This window comes from Bos mutus, chromosome 10 (assembly GCF_027580195.1).
Source record: "Bos mutus isolate GX-2022 chromosome 10, NWIPB_WYAK_1.1, whole genome shotgun sequence".
In the NCBI taxonomy this organism is placed as follows: Eukaryota; Metazoa; Chordata; class Mammalia; order Artiodactyla; family Bovidae; genus Bos; species Bos mutus.
In genome coordinates this window covers 37,783,044-37,805,339 of record NC_091626.1, presented here as the reverse complement: position 1 = coordinate 37,805,339, position 22,296 = coordinate 37,783,044, and the positions used below count along the sequence as shown (strand labels likewise).

At 41.1% G+C, this 22,296-nt stretch overlaps 1 long non-coding RNA gene across 1 annotated transcript; it reads left to right on the top strand.

Annotated features, from left to right (window-relative positions):
- Window positions 1-5,479: 5,479 nt before the first annotated feature.
- Window positions 5,480-21,667, top strand: LOC138989510 (uncharacterized). Its single transcript, XR_011465805.1, has 3 exons — window positions 5,480-7,938; window positions 12,582-12,763; window positions 19,561-21,667. It is a non-coding gene; the product is annotated as an uncharacterized lncRNA (long non-coding RNA).
- The last annotated feature ends 629 nt before the right edge of the window (window positions 21,668-22,296 follow it).

The window sequence follows — 22,296 nt, the reverse complement described above, 5'->3', positions numbered from 1 at the left end:
GGGCTGGGGAGGCTTACAGGCAACCCAGGCTACTGTAAACAGCTTGTGGTGGATGCAGTGGGAATCCAGGGTGTGGAGAGCTGGCTTCTCTTTGAGTGGGGCAGGCAGTAGAAGGTCAGAGGAAAAGCCAAGGGCACAGTGAGGCCAGCAGAGTGGAATTCAGACACTTTTTGATAAACGGACTGATATGGGTTGGGGCCCCAACTGTTGCAGGAGCAATGTTCACCCAAATCCTTCACCCCAGGTTTCCTTGAAGTCCTTTATAAATGTTGCTGTTCTCATTAAGCAGGGCATTTCATCCTGATTTCAGATTATATCCCCAAGCACTAGTCTTGGAACCATTAGGTTTCTGAAAGATGAGATGTTATTTCAACAATAGCTCAAGGCAAAGACTGAGCTCCTGTCCTTCAGTGTTGATCCAGCCATGGAGCCCTTGGGTGCAAGGCCAGCCTAGATATTCTTCCTTCCCCTAATGGTGCTTAGGCTCTGCTTGCAGCTAGGTGGGCATCCCAAATCTAAGAGTAAGCAACTCAACTGGGTTGAGTGCACCTTCAGTGAGGGAAACACATACAGGTTCACTTAGACACAGCAAGCTCACCACATTACACTGAGGATGGCATTTATTCCCCTAACTGGTTAAAAGGAGAACTGCCTAAGATGATTGATCTACTCTGTAGACATTTTTGCAACAGATAGAAATAACTAGCACTTTCCACTGAGAGTAGGCAGTGTCCGAGTCCTATTACTGTACTGTGTTGGGCTATTCCTGTCCCTTGTCAGCTCTGGGGGCTTGGAGCACCCCCAGGCACAGAGTGGGATGGGAATGAGGGTGGGTGAGTATAAGATGACTGACAAAATTCTGAAGTACATATACTTAACTTTCATCTCTTCCTGACGTCTGTTTTTAGATTGGCTGAAGATAGATGGCTGAGCTTTGAGAGCGAGGACAATGGCAAAGAGAGCAGTCTTATTCTTAAGTTTTTCTTTTCCTGTTGTTTGTTTGTTTGTTTTCATTACTTTGGCTGCCGTGCGTGGCATGGAGGATCTTAGTTCCCTGAGCAGGGATTGAACCTGTCCCTGCTGCGTCAGGAGCTTAGAGCCTTAACCACTGGAACACTAGGAATGCCCCAGCAGTCTTGTTAAAAGGTGTTGGGGGGATGGTATTAGATGGCTTCAAGAAAGTTAAGGATTTGCTCCTAAATGTGGACTTGGAGCAGTGGACGTGGAGCCATGTGTGGATGAGTGAGGGGTAAGTCAGCCCAGGACAAAGCACAGTCAATTACCGAGGCGGGTGAGGATTCACCCCTGCTGCCTGACTGATTCCTAGCGCCATGTGGTCTCTCCTTCTAAGTAGCTGACTGCATGTGCTCCCGTTTTGGAGCTGGCGAGAAGGTGTTTGCCGGAAGAAGATCCTGGGGAAGTCTCTACCCCAGGTTCTGGAATAAGCAGAAGACAGCCCTGCTCCCCAGCATAGTGACAGCTGAAAGTCACGAGGGAGCCTTCTGTTTGGGTGTCATGACCTTTCCTGTCACATCTCTGCATTGTGGCAGGCTGCTGGGGAGGAGATTGGTGTGACAGGCTCACCTTTCAGCATGCCTCAATCACACCACTTAGATTGCAGGCAGGAAGAGGCAGGAGAGAGAGGCGAGCTGGTCATGTTTCCTAAACACCCTCTTCTCTCCATCAGGACCAGGTCACAGAGGTCACCTGTCATGTGCGAACATCCTGACGATAAGGGGAGGCCTCTCCCTAATCCCTCGAGTGTGGCGTTTGCATGGGTTATTAAAGAAGGGGTGTTTATCTCACCTGGGCCATTGTCCACACACACACATCCCAAGCCCCCCTAACAAGCCCCTCAGCTAAGATGCCCGCCTCAGTGAGAATCCAGCCTTCACAGTGGGGAACTCTTGATTTTTAATTATGCCGGAAACCACTTTCTCTTCTCCTTCCTTTTAAAAATGATAAATGACTTAAGGAGAAGCAGACACAATTGTGTGTTTTCAGTATCGTGTAGGAGATTTGGAGGAAGAATTATGATGGGTTGAATTTGAATTTGCTTAGCTTTGACTAAGATAAATTGTCACTAAAATCATAAGTTTGCATATTTTCACAATCAAGCCCATTTCACTTTTGAAACTAGCTATTCTTTATAGGGTTTTTGTCAGCAACAGGGAAGAAATGGGACGATAATGATCAGATTAGAAAAATACCATTAAAAGCACTGAGACAGTTGATTTGCTGGGTTGAAATATTTGGTTAGGATGCTGTTCTCCTTGCTTTCCCTATAGCAGGAAGTGTGAGGAAACTGTTTCTGTGGCCACTGCTGTTGAAACTGAAATTATTCCTTGTCATAGCAAGCGCTATGATGTTCTACAAATTATGGAAATTGACCTTTGTTCACATCATTATACAAAATACATTTCTAAGTCATCTTCATAATGCCCAGATAAAGACAATGGACTTACTCTGGACAAAATTTTCCTAAAGATGATATATTTGTAATTAATTGTATGCATAGACCACCTCTGAAATAATATAGTAGAAACTGGTAACTTTGCCTCCCTCTGTGAAGAACAATTGGATGATTGGAAGGGTGGGCTATTATTTAATCATTTTAAAACTAGCCATTAGAATATTACCTATTAAAATGAAAACTTAAAAATTCTTTTAAATATTTTTCTTTACTGAAAAGTGGATACCATGCTGTGACTATGTGTGGTTGACCCATTGTATATATTCAGTCCCTCTGGCTTGATTTGAAGACAGGCACAGAGATGTAGGCTCAGGCATGAAAGGAGTAACAGAAGCAAAATCTATCAGAATGATTGTCCCAGCACATCTCCCCGGAACATCTATGATTGTACTTGGCTGCATGCCGATGTTAATTTAAACGTGAATTTAAGATCAACCACCACTTATTATTTATCTTATAAATGTGTTCCTAGTAGGACAACATTTACAAGTGTTGATAAAGGAAGTCACCCATAATCTAACTGCTCAGAAATCATTGTTGTTAACCTTTTAAAATATATCTGTATAGGCCCTTCTCTATGTTTATCTCTTTACATATGTGACTGTGTCTCTGTGTATGGCCACGTGTGACCATATCAACTAAATTCCCTCTAAGGACCAGGCAGATAACATAAATGTGTAAACTTAGAGAATGATGAGGATTATGCTAAACTGGAGAATTTACACCTAGCCTAAAAGTACTCAAAGTTGTAAAAATAGGCTGCCAAATGTAACAATCTGTAGGTGGGGTTTAGCTTGTAGGGCACTGGTTTGTTTCACAAGAGGTCACCAAGATGATTGTTTTCTTCTATATCCTTTCAGAGATATTCTCTGTGTGTGTGTGTGCATTTTATATGTGCACAGACACATGAACCCATTCCTTCCCGCTTTTTTTTGTTAAGCAAGTGGTAGCATGTCAGTTGCAGTTTTAACTCTAGACTCAGCTGAACCTTTTGGCTGCACTATCATCCTGTCTGTATTATCACTTGTTACCTCTCTTCTGATCTCCTCCTTCATTCTTTTTGATCTTCTTCTGGGGGTGTAGGGGTTCAACCCTACTATAGTATATTTGCATTTCTTTTATGGTAAAAAATATCTTCACTTTATACCTTATATAATTTCATACCCTCTTCTCTTCACTTTAAATCTTAAATTGTACCAAGTTCCGTTTTATTTTCTTCCCCCTGCCTTGTTAGTATCACCATCACTCATCAGTTATGATTATCTTCAGATTCTATTAGCATGTTGTTATGCCTGCTGCAAAAATCCTATGAGATGTTAAATAGCACTAAGCCTGAGGTTGACCCTTGGGTCACCCTATTAGACTCAACCACCTTCCCTAAATTGAATACTGTGTCATCCATCATTGTATATTCTAAATGCTCTTGCCAACAGCTTTTAGCTATCAGGAGCTCCTTTCAGTATCTACCACCTGCTACCAACCCCCATCTAACCGTGTAACAAATTTAATGAAGAATCTTGTTCCACTAATAAGATTATTAGGCATGCTTCTGTTGACAGTGCACACATTGGCAGCTTTTCTTAAGAGCTTTTTAAAAAATTGCTTGGCTGCAGATAATTTGTATAAAAGAGCCATTTCTTCCAAAGCGCTTAGAGTGAACAAAGTGAGTAGAAGTGAGTTCTTATCTTGATTTGATTGGTGTATCATCTTGATTTAACTTCTGAGCCTTGATTTCCTTGTTGATAAAACAGGGTTAATAATATCCACTCCAGTTATGTCACGGGGTTATTGGAATAAACTTACAAAACAAATGCAAAAGCGACCTTGTTAATTGCTATATGCGTTGATCCTTTTCCACTCTAGGGCTGCTCCACAGTAAGCTGAGAAAATCAGTAGCATTGGATTTACACTTAAGCTATTTTAAAATGGCAATTTCCCCTTGAAACGTCTTACTTTCCTTTAGCCTCTTTCCTAATACTCTTTATACAGCAGGTGACTTTGACCTGAGACTCTAGGCAAAAGCTTTCTCCATGTCAGTGTCAAACTCCAAAATCCTAACTTTCAGTCTTTCTTTCATGACTTCATTGAAGACGACAGACTCAAGTCGTTCCTGCTGGTGCACCTTATCGTCTATTACCTGCCTTCTCTCACCTCGCTGACTTTGCTCTATCTTTCTTTTTAAAAAATATTTATTTATTTGTTTGACTCTGCTGGGTCTCAGTTGCAGCATGAGGGATCTTTAGTTGTGGCATTCAAATTCTCAGTTGCGGCAAGAGGGATCTAGTTCCCCAACTAGGGATCAAAACTCGGCCCACTGCATTGGGAGTGCAGAGTCTTAGCCACTGGATTGTCAGAAAAGTCCCTGATCTGTCTCTCTAAGGTATAATTTCCCTCCTCCTCTATTGGCTCCTTCTCTCCCTCAAGTGTACTCGTGTTTCTTTTTCTAAAATCCTTTCCTTAATGCAGCTCTTCCCTCAAGACTAGCACTCATTTTCTCTTTCTTATCTCACCACTATATATCTGTTCCTCACAGTCCCTTCCCACTCACTCTGGCCTTAGCTTCTTGCAGTCCATCCCTCCATAATGTCCTGTGGCATCTTGATGCCTTGAAAGCCACATTCTAATATTCAAACTTGCTAGTTTTAACTTAGTTCTCATCTTACTTGAATATTTTTAAACTTCATTTAACATTATTGGCAATAAAGCTTATTTGTTGTTCAGTTGCTCTGTCGTGTCCAACTCTTTGTGACCCCATGGACTGTAGCATAGGACTGCCAGGCTTCCCTGTCCTTCACTATCTGCCAGAGTTTGCTCAAACTCAAGTCCATCGAGTCAGTGATGCCATCCAACCATCTCATCCTCTGTCACCCGTTCCCCTCCTGCCTTCAATCTTTCCCAGCACCAGGGTCTTATCCAATAAGTTGGCTCTTTGCATCAGGTGGCCAAAGTATTGGAACTTCAGTTTCACCATCAGTCCTTCCAATGAATATTCAGGGTTGATTGCCTTTAGGATTGACTGGTTTGATCTCCTTGCTGTCCAAGGGACTCTCAAGAGTCTTCTCTAGCACCAGTTTGAAAGCATCAACTCTTTGGCACTCTGCCTTCTTTATGGTCCAACTCTCACATCTCTACATGAATACTGGAAAAATCATAGCTTTGACTGTATGAACCTTTGTTGGCAAAGTGATGTCTCTGCTTTTTAATATGCTGTCTAGGTTTGTTATAGCTTTTATTCCAAGGAGTAAGCGTCTTTTAATTTCTTGGCTCTAGTCACCATCTCCAGTGATTTTGGAGCCCAAGAAAATAAAGTCTGTCACTGTTTTCATTTTTCCCCCCATCTATTTGTCATAAAGTGATGGGACTGGATGCCATGATCTTTGTTTTTTGAATGTTGAATTTTAAGCCAGCTTTTTCACTTTCCTCTTTCACCTTCATCAAGAGGTTCTTCAGTTCCTGTTTGCTTTCTGCCATTAGGACTGTATCATCTGCACATCTGAAGTTATTGATATTCCTCCAAGCAATCTTGATTTCAGTTTGTGCTTCATCCAGCCTGGCACTTTACGTGATGTATTCTGCGTATTATTACATTCTCAATTAAGGCTGGTTTCTCTTTTTTCTGCTTCTAGGTTCTGTTCCCAAACCTTGATGGTCTTATCAAATTACATGTCTTCTATGGATAATCCCCTAATACTAGGTTATATCCTAATTGCAGCCCGCATTTCCAGCAATCGACAAGACAGCTCCATATGCAGGTCATGATGAAGCCATTCAAACTCAACATTTCAAAGTCAAACTCCTCATCTCCTCAATGCTAATCTGTACACTTGTTCTCCCTATTTCCATTCAGATGGTTTTTACTATAAACTGACAATTACTACTAAAGCTGCAAAATGAGGAATTAGGTGGAGAGAAAATCAGGAAGAATATTAGAGTAGTAGTAGGCCAAGTGAAATTAGCATGAACCACAAGAGAAAACTAGGCAGGGGGCAAGAAACTGACATCATGCATTTTGCTTAAAATGGAGTCAGAAGATCCACTAAGGACTTCTTAGTATGCCAGTGTTTGTATTTTGAGTCTTCAGTCAAGGCTCCTGATTGGTAGATACAAAGCTTAGGCCTGCATCCCCAGTAATTTGTTGTTTTAAAACTGCTGTGTGATAAATATATCTCTTTTAGACTATCTAATTCCTTATACTCACATTTAAAATTTATACATTCTTCATTATCCCCTCTTACTATGAAATATTTTAAACATACAGAGAAGTATAGATAACAGATACTTCATTACCATTAATCACCTTGCCACTTTGTCATATTTTTGCAGCCATTTATAAAGCATTTTATCTTGAAATAATTTTAGACTTAAAGATTGCAAAAATAATATATACTTCATCTTACATTCTCAATTGTTAACCCTGTGGTTTACAAAACTATAGCACAATGATTGAAACCAGAAAATTAACACTGATACAATACTCTTAACTAACATACAGACCTTATTTATATGTTACCAGTTTTACCCGCTAATGTCCTATATTGCCTCTAGGATAGCTCCTCATCTTCTTTTTTTTAATGATTTGATTTGACCCTTTAAAAAATACTGGCCAGTTATTTTGTGGAATGTCTCTTAATTTAGATTTGTCAGGGGAAACAGTGGAAACAGTGGCTGACTTTATTTTTTGGGGCTCCAAAATCACTGCAGATGGTGACTCCAGCCATGAAATTCAAAGACACTTACTCCTTGGAAGGAAAGTTATGACCTAGACAGCATATTAAAAAGCAGAGACATTACTTTGTCAACAAAGCTCCATCTAGTCAAGGCTATGGTTTTTCCAGTAGTTATGTATGGATGTGAGAGTTGGACTATAAAGAAAGCTGAGCACCGAAGAATTGATGCTTTTGAACTGTGGTGTTGGAGAAAACTCTTGAGAGTCCCTTGGAGTGCAAAGAGATCCAACCAGTCCATCCTAAAGGAGATCAGTCCTGGGTGTTCATTGGAAGGACTGATGTTGAAGTTGAAACTCCAATACTTTGGCCACCTGATGCGAAGAGCTGACTCATTTGAAAGACCCTGATGCTGAGAAAGATTGAGGGCAGGAGGAGAAGGGGATGACAGAGGATGAGATGGTTGGATGGCATCACTGACTCAATAGACATGGGTTTGGGTAGACTCTGGCAGTTGCTGATGGACAGGGAGGCCTGGCGTGCTGTGGTTCATGAGGTCGCAGAGTCGGACACAACTGAGCGACTGAACTGAACTAAACTGAACTGATGTTGAAATTCATGGTATGCATTTTTAGCAAGAACAGCACAGAAGTGACTTCGTGCCCTTTTTGGTCCATCACATCAGGATGTTCTCAATGTTGATGTGTTCCACTACTGGTGATGTTCATTTTGATCACTTGGCTGAAGAGGTGCTTTCCAGGTTTCTCCACTGAGAAATCACTCTTTTTCCCTTTGCAATTGGTAAGTATGTTTAAGTATCTTTTGTAGAAATATACTGACTATGCAAATAGCCTATTTTTCACTATATCTTAAGCATCCATTAAGGACTCTTGTGGCCACAATGATTATGTTGGTTTTTGCCCAATGGTGTTTTCATTCTCTTGATGTCAGACCATATCAACCCTGTATATGTTCTCATTCATGACTTTTATCTTGACTACATGTATATGGATCCATAAATAATCCATAATAATAAAAAATAATCCATAATCCATAAATAATGTAGTTTGGGCATATTTTATAGCACTAAGTGAAGTGAGTGAAGTCGCTCAGTCGTGTCCGACTCTTTGCGACCCCATGGACTGTAGCCTATCAGGCTCCTGCATCCATGGGATTTTCAGGCAAGAGTGCTGGAGTGGATTGCCATTTCCTTCTCCAGGGGATCTAATGTTTGTATATATATATATATATAAGTATACTTTTACCAATTCACATAGGTACATATGGCTCGACATCTCATTACTTTAACTGCTGTATAATATCCCATTGTAGGATTATATTAAATTTATTTATTTTTCATTGCTTAATAGATGTTTGACTGTACCCAATTTTTGTTGTTATGAGCATGTTCTTTTTTTAAATTGGAGAATTGCTTTACAATGTTGTGTTGATTTCTGTCATATAGCAATGTGAATCAGCCATAAATATACTCTTGAACCTCTCTCCCATCTCCTCCCCCCCATCCCACCTCTAGGTTGTCACAGAGTAAATATATTCTTGTAAGCTATCTGCATGAACTGTTATGTTCCACTGGATTACATACTTGAGGTATAATTACTAGGCCTTAATATATGCATGTTCTTAACCTCATTAGCTTTCGTCTCTAAGACGTTTGTTTTTATTTATGCTACTACCAGTCTTGTGTATCCCTATGTCTATACATCTTCACCAAATCTTGGTTTTATTAGACATTTAAGTTTTTGCTTATAGGAGTGAAGTGGTTTTTGTTGTTTTTATCTGCGTTTCCCTGTGTATTAGTGAGGCTGAACATCTTTTAATGTTTATTAGCCATTTTCTCCTGTAAATTGCTTGTAATTTTCTGCCCATTATTCTATTGGATTGTTGTTCTCTTATTAATTTGAAGATTTTTACAAGTTTCACCTACTGGCACTTTGCTAGTTATCTGTGATGCAAGTATCTTCTCTCAGTTGATGACTGGTTTTCTTGTCTTCTTTATTTATTTATTTATTTTTTTATGGATTGTTTTCTAACCTTGCTCAAAGTATCTTTTCATCCTTCTCATTTTAATTCAGTCTTCCAAGTGGGTTTCCTAATTGGGCATATTAATGAAGTAGCCTTTGACATACCACTCATAAATCAATTTCTTTTAACTAAATTTTTTTTCACCTAGAGTTTGAAAAAACTGGATGAGTTTAAAATGAATTTTTGGACTCAAGGATCAGAAATGCACTCAGAGATGTTTGAAACAAAAACAAAAAAAGAAAGAAAGAAATCAAAAAGCAACTTTGATCCTGTCACAAGTGAAGTATAGCCTTCATCTATTTCTTTGTAATAGAATCTGAAGCTGGGAAGCAGGGCTCTTTGAAATATGTAATATCCAATTTAAAATTCACTGAATTTTAGAAATAAAGAACTAGAAGGAATCACAGGGACCATCTGGTTCAACCCTCTCATTTTACAGGAAATAGAGGCTCAGAGAGATGAAATGAAATATTTAGGGTTGAGATCTAGTTTCTTTGCCCCCAAAGATTCTGATTTTTGAAAGGATGGATTTAGCCCTTCATTCTCTCAAGGGAATGAGACTCTCACAATTTGACTTGGGCACACATAATATCCTGTAAGTTTCCCTCTTTTTTTGATGTATGACTGTCTCCCACCCCCCTGCCATTTACTATCACTCTTGGAATTGAATATAAGTCCTGGTCAAATGCTTTGGACATATAGCAATTCATATTCTGCTGAACCTAATGGAGATTATAAATCAGTCTGCAGAATGAATGGGGGACTTCCGTTTTCTCTTTGTTTTCTTCTTTTTTTTCTTTTATTAAGATCCATTTCCCTTCTCTAGGGAGAGAATACAATAATATTCTTTCTCGGAATTAGGAAACTTCGGTTAGAAATAAATCTCTCCGAATGGTTAGCTGAGAGTCCCTTGAGCAAGACTGAAAGGCCCCCATATTTTTTCCCACTTATTTTTCTTATACAGAGTCTGCATCTAAATGGCCTAAAGGTTTATTTTGGTTAAATCAGTTTTCTTTTCTAAATAAAGTGCTAAATGAGGGGTTATGTTTCTAGTTAGAGTCCTTCTTGGTGCTAAATGTCTATGAATCTAGGATAAGATACATCAAAAGGGCTTTGAGAAAAAGCAGAGCAAGCAACTGAATATAGAAATCCTTTGGGATTCCTAGTAATGACTATCGATCCTAACTGCCCGGTGTTGTTAAATCACCTCTGGATTTCCCTTAAGCTACTTTATGTACTAATTGTCAGATTTCTCTGTGTCCTTTCTTTAAATTACAGCTCTCCACAAGCAACTTTGCATGCTAGAAACCAGATAGCTACCCCCTCAAAGACATGTCTCCTTTGTTCATTAGTGTCGCCTAATGATGACAGTGAGGAAAATGGTGGTGATAAAAATAAACTAGTCATGCTCACTACATGCCAGACCATGCTCCAAGTATTTCATATGTATTAATAGCTCACTTAATCCTTACAAGCCTAGGAAGTAAGTTATCCTTATTTTCTGCATTTTATAGAGGGAGGCATGGAGAGGTTATGTGATTTATCTAGAGTCACACTGTTTATCAGTTAGGATCCAAATAGATCATAGATGGTGCATAAAAATAGTTAACTTGGGAGGGTCTGAGTAGATGAGGGGAGTGAGCAGTCAATCAAACTCTGGAGGAGAGAGGTATGCAACAAGGTATGCTCCTTGCAAGGAGCAGTGATCTCTGGGGGGTAGAGGCACTGTTAGCCCATGGCAGCTTTTCAGGGAAGGAGCCAAGGGAACAAACACCCTAATCCCTTTCCCATCGCTCTGGGCTCCAGCCAGGAGTCTTCAGTGGTAGACTTGGGCAGACTTCATCAGAAGTTCCAGTTTACTGAAGCCTGTTGATGTCATCTACACAGCCTAGCATCAGAGCAGAGATGCAGGGTTCATCTGGCACAGATCACACAGTAAATAGCGGAGCTAGGGTTTGAACTCAGGCAGTCCCACTCCAAAGTCCTTAACCACTATGCCATATAGTGCCTTGTAGAATGAGGAGGCAGCGTAGCGCACACCGACTAGCATGTAACTAGAATGTGTAAAATAACTAAGCTAAGAGGCAGTGGCCTGCTCTATAGCACAGGGAACTCTGCTCAGTATTATGTAACAACCTACATGGGAAAAGAATTTGAAGGAAGAATAGATACATGTATATGTATAACATGTATGTGAATCACTTTGCTGTACACCCGAAACTAACACAACATTGTTATACTCCAATATAAAATAAAAAGTTAAAAAAAAGAGGCAATGATTGGTTCAGTAAATCACTGAACAGGTTCACATACCACTAATATTTGTTGGTGTTTGTTCTGATGGCAAAAGAACCAACAGTACCATGTTGATTTCATTATTTATTTGTATGTGCCTAACAATTCAGAGAGATTTGCAATCGCAAAGAGTCGGACACGACTGAGCGACTGAACTGAACTGAACCGAACTGAACAATTCAGAAAGGATTCCAAGCTATTGGACTCATCTTCCCCTCCATCATTAATCATGTAATCATCACTTAATCATATAATCACATAAGATCATAATCATGATCTTTTCCTTTTAGGTTGAGGAAATCATGAATCTTTTCCTTTTAGGTTGAGCAAAAAAATCTACTGATTTCCCTCCAATTACATATGCTTTCTTGTAGTTGTATTCTCTTGTTGAATTATTCCAAAATAATTGGATTAATGTAAATTGAGCTGAGTACAGAATCAAATTTTATAAGCAGTTACCAGTTGCTTCAAGAATCACTCATTGCTGCAATAAAATATTTTGATATGATTGGTGTTTTCCAGTTAGTTTCTATTTTACATGATAGAAAAATCCGGGGGCACTGTGTGATAGCTCTGGAGTACAAAAACTGGCATAAGGAATCTTTGATTCTGTATGAAAAGTAATTGAGGCAAGGAATAGTGGGTGAGTTCCATCCTGGTAAAGTGGCCTAAGGGCAGATTTCATATCAGAGGCTTCATCAAGGAGGCTGCCCAAAGGGAACACAGCCTTAAGGACAGAGGACAAAAAATAGACTTAGGAGAAAACAGAGTGATGTTTGAAAAAGATACGTATGTCTTTGATTTTCTTTTTTAAATGTTCATGTTTGAAAAACTGCCAGTGGGGATAAGAATTCTGATTCAAATACAACTGTACAAGTGGCAATTTATTATAAAGTTTCCAAAGCAAAGGGTAATGCAAGAAAGGTAGTTACAATGCTCTCTGGCTTCTTTAAGTTATACGTACTATCAGCATTTGCCCAGCTGCTCCAGAGGGAAAAATCCCTAGGACTCAGAGAGCAGGGAGTTCTCTTTAAATAAAGGAACTCACTGTATAAGAAAAGAATCGCTAAGGTCCTATGGTTGAAGACCTTTCCTCTCAATTACAGAAAAAATAACAAAGCAAAGAATAGAAGTGTGCTTCACTCTCATTTTTTGAGATGCGAGCTACATTAAATTGCCAAAGAATGTGGAGGTCAATTCCAGCCTTATGGATTGATCGCAAAGCAATGGTGAGGATTGCTCAGGACTCAGTGAACTGTCACCAAAGGAATGACACGCTGGAGCACTGGTATGTTCAGTGGGTGGCACCCTGTCAACAAGGTCTGGGAGCGGGGAGCCACTCTGTGGAGTGTGGTGGGCTTGCTGTAGCAGGGGAGCTTGTGGCCAGAGATTACAGTTCTGTGTTCCTACCTCTTCCCCTTCCTTCAGGAAGAGAAAGTTGCCAGCTGCTTCACATTCAAGCAAGGACAGAAACTAGTTTTGAAGCACCGTTTCCTTATTCTTTAACAGAATCGCTTGTGTGGCCCCACTGGAGTTGTGTGCGTAGATGAGTAGGTATTGTGATATGGAGAGAGAGATGGTTGAGGTACTGGGACCCGACCTCACTCAGCCTTCCCAGAGTTGGCTGGCTCACTTGGGTGTGGCTATTTACATGAACTAAAAAACTGATCACTAGGAGGGTAACACCCAGGGCTCAGGTCTTTGAGGAGGGGTCTGATGAGGAGGAAGAGGTCACCTTGTCTTGAAGAACTACCAGGAGGAATTCTCTTTGGCATTCATGGCAGGCAGCTAGAACTCAGGCCTCAGCTGTGGCATCTTGCTTCCAACTCTCTTCTTTGGATGGCTTTCTTGGCACTTCCCCTTCCTCTGCCCTGTATCTTCTCGGTTGATCATGGCCTGAATTTCCATTTCCTCATGTATGTGAGACGACCTATGAAGCCTCCCCACCTGACTCACCCTGGATCCTGGTAGATGCAGCAGAGTAAGAAAATAAATGAGCCAGAATCCAAAGGGTACTGGCTGATTTGGCAGGAGGCCTCTTTACTGAACTTAAACATGGGGCGTGAACATCCTAGTCCTAAATCACTGCAGCCACTTTAGTCTCTGTGGTTCCTATGGGAACCAGAAACATCAGCCAGCTTCTCTGCACTAGGAACATGATTCATTAGTCATGCCTCATCAGCAGCGCCCAGGTTCAGTCAGTGCCTGTGCTAGACTGGACTTGCTTTCCAGATACCTCAAGGGCCTGAGTGACTCCAGGACAGAGCGTAGAAAGGGTGTTTGGGTCATGGATAGACCAGAAGTCATGCAGTCACTGCCTCAATCTCTAGGAATTACTGGTGTGAGTTATTATTTTTTAAGCTTTTTATTGGAGTGTAGTTGTGTTAGTTTTTGCTGTATAGCAAAGTGAATCAGCTATATGTGTACATATATCCCTTCTTTTTTGGGTTTCCTTCCCATTTAGGTCACCACAGAGCACTGAGTAAAGTTCCCTGTGCTATACAGTAGGTTCTTATTAGTTATCTATTTTATACATAGTAATGTGTATATTTGTATCCCAAACTGTATAGATTAATCCTTGTTTGTAGAGCATGTAGTCCCCACTCTGATAAAAGCTCCTCTATTTTTAAAGTTGTTCATAAAATAATATAAAGAATGGTTAGACATTTTATCCTGTGCCAGGAGATTTAAATTCCTGGGTGGAATGGATTGAATGAGTAAAATTTTAATGTATGTATTTTAAAAGTAATTTTATTTACTTATTTTTGGCTGTGCTGGGTCTTTGTTGCTACGTGGGCTTTTCTCTAGTTGTAGGGACTACGCTCTAGTTTCTGTTCACGGGCTTCTCATTATAGTGGTTTCTCTTGTTGTGGAACATGGGGGCTAGAATGCGTGGATTTCAGTAGTTGCGACACATGGGCCAATAGCTGTGGTTCCCAGGTTCCAGAGCTCAGGCTCAGCAGTTGTGACACATGGGCTTAGTTGTTCCGAGGCTTCTAGGATCTTCCTGGATCAGGGATCAAACCCAGGTCTCCTGCATTGGCAAGTGGATTCTTTACCATTGAGCCACCAGGGAAGCCCTAATCTATTTTTTAAAACCCAAAAACTATAGGACAAAGGTCAAGGAATAAAGATCCTTTATAATATTGCTGTCTTTGCAGATTTTCTTTTGTTTGTTTTTGAAATTTGATTCAGAAGCTGCCAGGCTTCTCTTGGAAAGGTTTCTGCTGGTCTTGACATTCTTCTGTGAGCATTTGTGGGGAGCTGCTTGGTGTCGCCTGGTGCAGATTCCTGAGACAGACAGCACAATGAACATATTCCTACTTGGCAGAGTGATTGATGCACTCAGTGTTACGTAGGTTGATGGGGATACCCAGATTGAAATGGTGCCCTGCCTTATGATTTGCACCTGTGCAGCAGAGCGGACTCAGAATAGGACTTTTCAGAGAGGCTGGTACCTTTTCAGCACTAATGCTCTTTCCCTGAGATCATTAGATCAAAGCGAAAGTATTAGGATTTAAGGACAATGAAACTGGATTGAATTAGGCAATTGCATACTGTGCTGAGGAAAAAGAAATCACCAGGTATGCTCCAAACAACTGAGGGAAAATCACCTTTTTCGTTACTTTGAAGAGAGTGGGCTTGAGCTCCAAAGCTCCTTCGTTTCCTTAAATTGGGAAGGAATGCTGTGATCTCTTTTGAGGTGACCTCAAGTCACTGCATTTGAGTTTTAAGCAAGAGCTCTTCTAGAGCAGGTCACTCCCTCCGACATGGGTGTGGAGTTCTTTCTCTCCTGTCAAGTGAAGATTTCATGAGAGTGATAAGATAAGAGTGGAACTGGTGAGACATGCTGTTCACTGTGCACCTGTGGAGGGACCCATAGGAGGTCCAAAAGCCATGGGCATTTACAGGTCCTCTACGTGTCAGGCAAGAGGAAGGCTATATTATACTGTCCCTGCCCTCAAGGCACTCTCTCCTTACAGTGGCTTTGGAGACCTGAAGCTGCTGGCGCTTCAATTTGGTAATATTAGGATATGATTAAAGATTAAACTCAAAGTATTTATTAGATATAAATAAATCTTGAGCCAAGTGACATGTTATTACTCTTCAGAAATTATCCTAGCCTTCAACAGACTTGAACCTGAGACAATAAGGGATCAGAAAATAATATCTGAGCAAATACTATTGAAAGTTTTAGTAATCAGGCAGCTGAAGGCTGCTACTGCCTGAAGATTTTGTTCGCAATGAAGACACTATTGTAGTTTATGGAGGAAATAAGATCTCTCTAAACTTCCTTTCCTCCCTTTGGTCCCCAGCTGCAGAGTTGCTTCAGTGGCTTTCTTTGTAGTAGTCATTGGCTCTGAATACTGTCCACCTCTTTTCTAATTCATTTATTCTTATATATGTTCAATAACTATATGAGTGCCTCCCATATGTGACATATTGTGCTAGGCATGGGAGAAGGAGCATAAAGCAAGGTTATGCTTCCTGACCCGTGGAACTTACTTTCTTGCTGGAGAGACAGATGTTAAACACATAATCACATATTGAGCGAAGTGGATGTGTTAACTGGGTGAAGGCAAAATACTTGTTGTAAGAGTGTATAATGGAGGACTTGCCCTGGTCTGAAGAAGCAGGGAAGCTTTTTAGAGTGAAGGATGTCTGAGCTGAACTTTGAAAGATGAGTAGGAATTAACATTAGACGAAGGAATAGGGGTAGACATGTCAGCCAGAAAGAGCAACTTGTGCAAAGGCCTGGAGCAGGAGAGATCAGGAAGGGGTTTGATGGAGATTAGCCTGTATCACTGCTATGATAATGAGAAGCCTTCAGTGGATTTTAAGTTTCATTGAAACATGAACTAATTTGCACTTGAAGCTTAGGTTACAGAGAATGGTCTAGAGGAAGGAGAGACTGCAGGCAATCATGCCAGTGCAGAGAAGAAATGAAGTCTCCTGAAACAGTGTGTAGGAGATGGAGGAAGTGAACAGATTTGGGAGGTGCTTGCTGCTGCTGCTAAGTTGCTTCAGTCGTGTCCGACTCTGTGCAGCCCCATAGACGGCAGCCCACCAGGCTCCCCCATCCCTGGGATTGTCCAGGCAAGAATACTGGAGTGGGTTTGCCCTTCCTTCTCCGTGGTGGGTGCTTAGGAGGTAAAATAAGACTTGGAGATTGATTAGGTCCAGGGCTGAGGGAAATAAAGGAGATCAGGAAGCCAGGCTGTTAGAGAAGGACCAGGTTTGGTGGGAAGAAGGAGATGATGAGTTGAGAGCTAGACTTGAAATTTTGAGGTGCCTCTGACACAAGTGGAGATATTCAGTAGACACATGCCCACTAGAAGAACATTGATAGCTGAATAACCCAATAGTCATTCCTAACTCCCTCTTTCCTGTCTCAATTCTCATGATCGAATAAACCAGAAACATCCTTTTTCCAGTCTCACAGACAGAGGTGACCATGTCACTAAACTGTGACCAGTGAAACAAGGGGGAAGCATATTGGTGGATCTTTGAATTCCCTGATGAAAGGAAGAGATGCAAGAGAGGAATTGCTTCATCAAGAGAAATAAAAGCATATATTTACACAAAAATGTGTTTACAAATGTTCATAGTAGCAATATTCATAATAGAAAGACAGTAGAAATAACATGAATATTCAACAAAATAGGTGAGCAAAATGTGTCCAAATGTGTGGCAGATGATTTCAGTTTTATTGACTTACCAAGTCCCTCCACTGAAAATAGATTTTCAGTTTGAAACAGAAGTGGGGGAGAGAGTTATCAGAAGGAAAAGGGGTAAAGAATGGGATAAAGATATCAGTCAAGAGTTAAAAATGTGATATTATCTCAGATATGGCAATTTATAAACAGCATGCTCACTCCTTTCACTGTAAGTTGCCAGTCACCAACAAGATGAACAATGTGCCTTTCTTTAAGAGAAATTGGAATCTTCATATTCTGCATGTTTTCTCTGAGATATACTGTAAAGCAAATACTTCAGACACATTGATTCAGCCTTCCAATGTGATGGTTCTCCTTAAAGCCAGGTGTTCACAGCTCCCCGTCAGTCCTCCCTGAGGTGGGTGACCTGTCTAAGCAACTGCTTTGACATCAGGAGGACTGAATCCAAATACCAGTCAGAGCCAGGGAAAATACACAGTAAGCTCAACATCTAAGTGTCAATCGAAATGGTAAATATGTGATGTGCATGCTATTAACACACACCTCTCTTCGCCCATGGCAGACATCACTAATCCATTGCATTGCTTTTTTCCTACCAGATCCAGACGTGGCTTTGGAACCTTTCTCCAAAAGGGCCTTCAGACAATTGATCAGTTTAGCTCATGAGGAGAATCCAGGTTGCTGTTTTTGGTCCAGGAGGTCAACTTAAGAAGTCCAATTTTTTGTAACCATTAATGTATGATAAAACATTTTAGTGTTGTCCATTTAAGTCACTTAATACAGACACTTTACCTTTGGACCCTTTCTCCTTATAAATTCTATCCTTTGTAAGTTGGGTTTCCCAGGTGGCACTGCTGTTACAGAACCCACTTGTCAATGCAGGAGGCATAAGAGATGCGGTTTTTCAATCCCTGTTTTGAGGAGATCCCCTGGAGGAGGGCATGGCAACTCACTACGGTATTCTTGCTTGGAGAATCCCATGAGCAGTGGAGCTTGGCGCGCTATAGTACATAGGTTTGCAAAGAGTGGGACACAACTGAAGCGACTTAGTCTCCTTTGTAAATTAGGGACAGTGGGTGCAGTGGAAAGCTATTGCCCTTTAGGTTAGAATGCCTACTAATGACTGTGAGTCAGCCACTTAATGCTTCCTGACCTCACTCTTCATCAACTGTAAGATGGGGAGTCTTCAGTAGAAACACTTCAGTGTGTCTGGACAGTGACATTTATGTAAAATTCATAATGTGTTGTCTGTATTTTTGGGTCACCAGCAACTATAAAACACTCCATTTAGCTTTTGAAAAATGATTTGGAAAGCTTTGCCTCAACTTGCCTATTCTTGGTCAGGTTTTTCTGACTTAATAGTCTTGTTAAGCACCACTTAAAATCTAACCAGAATCCAGGGCTCTTATTATCTCTTAATCCTTACATTAATTGCATATATATTAGACAACCTGGTTCTATTTGCTTAAAGTTTACACCACTTTCCCCTTCATTGGCATTCAGCCGAGCATCTCTAGAATGCAGTCATTCTGCACAAATGAAGGGAGATGTGAGCTCAGCTCCCCTGAGCTGAATGCTTTCTCAATTATACCCACTGACTTTTTTTTAAATTTAGCTTTGGAATATTTAAAGTCAGACATTTGTTGACCTGCTACTTTCACATGGTTTCAGCACAGATGCTAACTCCAGGGTCCTGTGGGATAAAGAAAACAAAATAATTTTGATTTCTTTTTTGGTGCCTTTAGCCCATTCCTCAGATACTGTTTTGGTACCATCCCAGGGATACTGAGTTTCATGGTTTAAAAGTAAACATGATTTGTCTTAGAAACAGAAATTTACACCTCTTTAGGTGGTATTTATAGGGTATAACTCCTAGTCAATTGTTTAATTAGAGTGGTCAGTAAGTCCTGTTAAGTTTTACACATTACACAGGGTCAGAAGGAAAGTCAAGGTCAGTAACCAAAGTGAGGTGTTGACTGTTGCTTGGGTTGTGTCTAATCAGTAACCAAAGCAACCAACTGACACACATGTAATGGAGTGTGATTGTCAGACATTGGCTGAGCATCAGGCTAGGTCCTGGGGATGTCCAGCGTTCTGAAGGACAATGAGAGAATGAGTTTGTTTGGAGCCAGGGTTCACATAGGGTGTTAGAAGAGAGGACTTGGGACAGCAGGCTGGGGCCAGGCCTCAGATCCATTTGAGTTCCAGGCCGTGGCATTGGAGCTTTTTCTGGTGTGTGAACAGCATCTGTTGACTGCTTTTAGATGGTGTTAAAAAAAAATAATCTCTCAGTGTTGTGAGGGATGAACTGCAGTTGTGGAGAGACCAGAGCTAGGGGAAATATTTAGGACAGTTTTAACTACAGTTTTAGTTGCAATATTAATTTTTTTTCTTTTTTAAATCTAAGGGCAAAGAAACAAGTTAAATGCCATCAAGCAGTTGGGATGAAGGAAAAACCAGGCAGCCAAGAATTTACCACTGTGAAAAGTTTTCATTTTGACTGACTACTTGTGAGAAATAAAGGATTGGATCTGGACTGTAATAGACTCGCATATCCACAGATCATCTGGTTTTGCAAGTGGGTTTTAGTATTAAACCTGAGAGGTTCCCATGTGGAGACAATGTGCCCTTGTCCATCTCTGCATCTTCGGAGCACAGTGCCCGGTCAACTCTGGGGCTTGACACGTTTCATTGAGTAATTGAAAGCCATTAAAGATAAGAATGGATAAACAACAGAATTGCCAGAAGAAAGATAAAAGAGAATAAAAAGGCGATCCAGAGAAACAGGAAAGAGGTCATTCCAAATCCTCCATATGGGAAAAGCTGGAGACTAAGAGGTATCTAACTTGTCAACACCCACTATATTGTAAGTGGCAAGGTCAGAATCAGGTCTGCCTACCTTAGTGAAAGGGGAGTTATGATGAGGATTCCAAGGAAGATCAAGGAAGACAGGAAGTGACCTCAATATAGTTAAGTCTTTGATTTTCTGGTCACCTAGTCATTTATTCAACAAAAGTTAACCAGCTCCTACTCGGAGGAAAGCTAAGCAGTTGGGATGTTTGGGTTAAGGCAGCATTTGCAAGTCATGACGGATGAACAAGCAGGATGTTAGCAGATAGGCAAAGTATTGGGGAACTGCTAGAGCAAACTACAGACCAGCAGCCTACAAAAGTGTGGTGTTTGCCTGATACAGTTACATGGCCTCCCTGAGTGGTCTGGGCTTCTTCCCAGAGTGACTGTTGTGTTCCCAGGGCAAATGTCACAGAGACAGGAAGTGCGGGCTCCCAGTTTCTTAATGCTTGGGCTTGGAAATGGACCCAGCATCACTTCCACCATATTCTATTGGTCAAGCAGTATTACGGACTGAATTGTTTACCCCCCAAATTCTTATGTTGAAGCCCCAATCCCTTGTATCTCAGAAGTGTGTTTGGAGATAGAGTCTTTTTAAAGAGGTAATTAAGTGAAAATAGGGTCATTTCAGTGGGCCTTATACCAATATGACCCGTGTCCTTACAAGCTGTGTGCACATAGAGGAGCAGCCATGGTGAGATCATGGGGGGAAGATAGCTGCCTGCCAGCCAAGGAGAGAGGCCTCAGAAAAACCAAACCTGCCCACCCATAAATCTTGGGTTTCTAGTCTCCAGAACTATGAGAAAAGCAATTTCTGTTGTATAAGCCACCGAGTCTATGGTATTTTGTTATAGCTGCTTGAGTGGACCGACACAACACTGAAGGGTTTGGGGTCGTGGTGGGGGTGACTCCGTCTCTCCCCTTCTCTCTCTGGGGCCAGCATGACTGTTGTGCTGAAGGCTAATGGTCAGAGGCTGGAGTCCAGATAAGCAGTTCTTTCAGTAGTCAGATGAATGGGCAGGTAATGAACAGATATATTTGGAATACGAAGACCCGACAAAACAGACGTACAACTTCAAGATGTGAAATTGGTAGTGTTTGGTGACTGCATATTTTAGGTAGTGGTTGATGCGGGGTTTCGGGGGGAAGTTCCTCAGAGGGAAAGGCCAATGAATACCAGATGGAGAATAACAGGGTCCTATGGAGGAGGAGTTTGGTTGGCCACATTCCAGTAGAGTCTTTCATTGACAGAAATTGATAATGACAGGAAGTAATACAAAATGCATATGGGCGTGCCTCAGAAATTAGAGCCCCTTAATTAAGCTTCCTCCGTGTAGGCTAAGGCTCAGTTTCATGGAGTGGGGGATGGTTGGCAGAGGGCATCCTCTCCTTTTCTAGATAACCCTCTGCCAAGGGGGCCCTGAACACACCCCTACCATACCCAGGATGCACCAACCAGAGAGGGTAGCTCTGTGACCATCTCGGCTGGTCTCTGGCCTTACAGACATGTCCAGGAGCAGGGACAGAGACAGAACCTCCTCTGCCTCCCTGCTGCTGCCAACCGAGCCAGCTCTGAGGATTCCATCACCATTCTATTGATGCCCTGGTTGACTTTGTTAATAAGGCACCACTGCAAAACAGCTATGATGGTAAAACCATAGGTATGGGGCAATATTTGACCAGGGAAAATAGATTAACATGGAATCTGTGATCATTCTTAGTAAGAACTAAAGTTGACCTTTTCTTTAGAAATATTAAGGGGAAAAGAGGGGGAAAACGAAGCAAATGAATAGAACAGAAAAAAATACCAAGAAGATGATTACTTCCTCTAGGAAAGGAAGTGTTTTCTGGTGCTTTGGAAAAGGCATTTGCATATAACAAAGCCCCTTCTGGCTGAGGCCAGCATGGCTCAAGCTACCGGCTCAGAGTTAATTATAAGTCATTTCTCTTCTTTAACTAAAGCAGTGTCTCTCCCACTGCACCTTTCTTGCTTTGATGCTGCTTGTACTGGAAACTGAGAAAATCACTTTTCCTCATTCATGAATACCATTTCATACTTTCTTAATTGAAGCAGATTCTTTTTGTCAAATACTGGAATACAAATTAGGAAGCAAAAAAAAAAAGGATGAAACTAATTTACAAAATGTGAGCACAAATGAATGTCATTTGATCTATTCTCCCTCAGACCCCGCTTTTCCTAATTTCTAGTTTCTGCTAGGAGGCCTGAGCTGGATGCAGTGCCCTGGGCTTCCATGACCTGTTGACAGCCAGCTAGAGTGCTCCTCTTTCCAAA